Source organism: Meleagris gallopavo, chromosome 5 (assembly GCF_000146605.3).
Source record: "Meleagris gallopavo isolate NT-WF06-2002-E0010 breed Aviagen turkey brand Nicholas breeding stock chromosome 5, Turkey_5.1, whole genome shotgun sequence".
In the NCBI taxonomy this organism is placed as follows: domain Eukaryota; kingdom Metazoa; phylum Chordata; class Aves; order Galliformes; family Phasianidae; genus Meleagris; species Meleagris gallopavo.
In genome coordinates, this window is record NC_015015.2 from 21,241,779 (window position 1) to 21,242,750 (window position 972).

The following is a 972-nucleotide window of genomic DNA, read 5'->3' on the forward strand; positions in this document are numbered from 1 at the left end:
TTTCTAATACAATGGCATCAAGAATATGCTTTCAGGATTCTTAAACTCAATAGATTTGGCTAGACAGAGTTGATCAAATGGATGCTAGAAGGCATATATTACAAAAACACAAGTCAAGTGAATGTGTAACTGCCAATGTGAGCACAGCACCCAGAAAAGCAGAAACATGGCATTTAGGTGTGGATCTCCCAAATCTGGGGGGAAGTTTAGTTTTCAAAATGTAATTGTAGTAAATTTACTGTATTTGGGCTTAAACAAGATGCTTATATATCTACATGCCTATCAAGAAACTCACTTTATGTGCAGGTAAACACAATGTTTTGCAATGTTCTTTTGGAAAATCTATGAAATTCAGCTGCTACCAGTTGATTGCTGATCCTGTTCGTAGAACTGTCATCAGTTACTCTTCTAGCAGATATTGCACCTGTATTAAAGAGGGGTCAGGAGTGGTAGTAAAAATGACCCAACCAACAATGGGGCCATTAGTCTGATTCAACAGTGTGCAAAAGGAAGTAATTAAGGTGAGATGAAAAAATGGAACATACATTTTCTAGAGGTAGATCGTGCTGTACTGATCTGGTTTCTTTGATAAAAGAGATTATCTAGCTAAAAGAAATGTTGTGGCTTTAATTTGCCTGGACTCTGGGGAAGCCTTTCATATATTATCGCTCTGAAAATCTTGCAACAGGGTGCTGCACTTTTGATGAACAAAGAGTAAAGACATATGACGTCTTCAGAGCAACAACAAGTAGTTGATGTTTGGTGTGATTGAAATGTAAAATGGAAAGGAGAGTGGATGGGATGTGGCAGACTATTGAATTTATGCTTACTGCAGGTCAAGGCTGATTTTATCGAGGCCTGAGAAGAGGCAGTGGTAATAGCTGACGTGTGAAGGGCAAGTATCTAATTATGAGCAGCTTTTTTTGAGCAGTTAGATAACTTGTACTCTGAAGTACTATGGGAGCTTCTCTG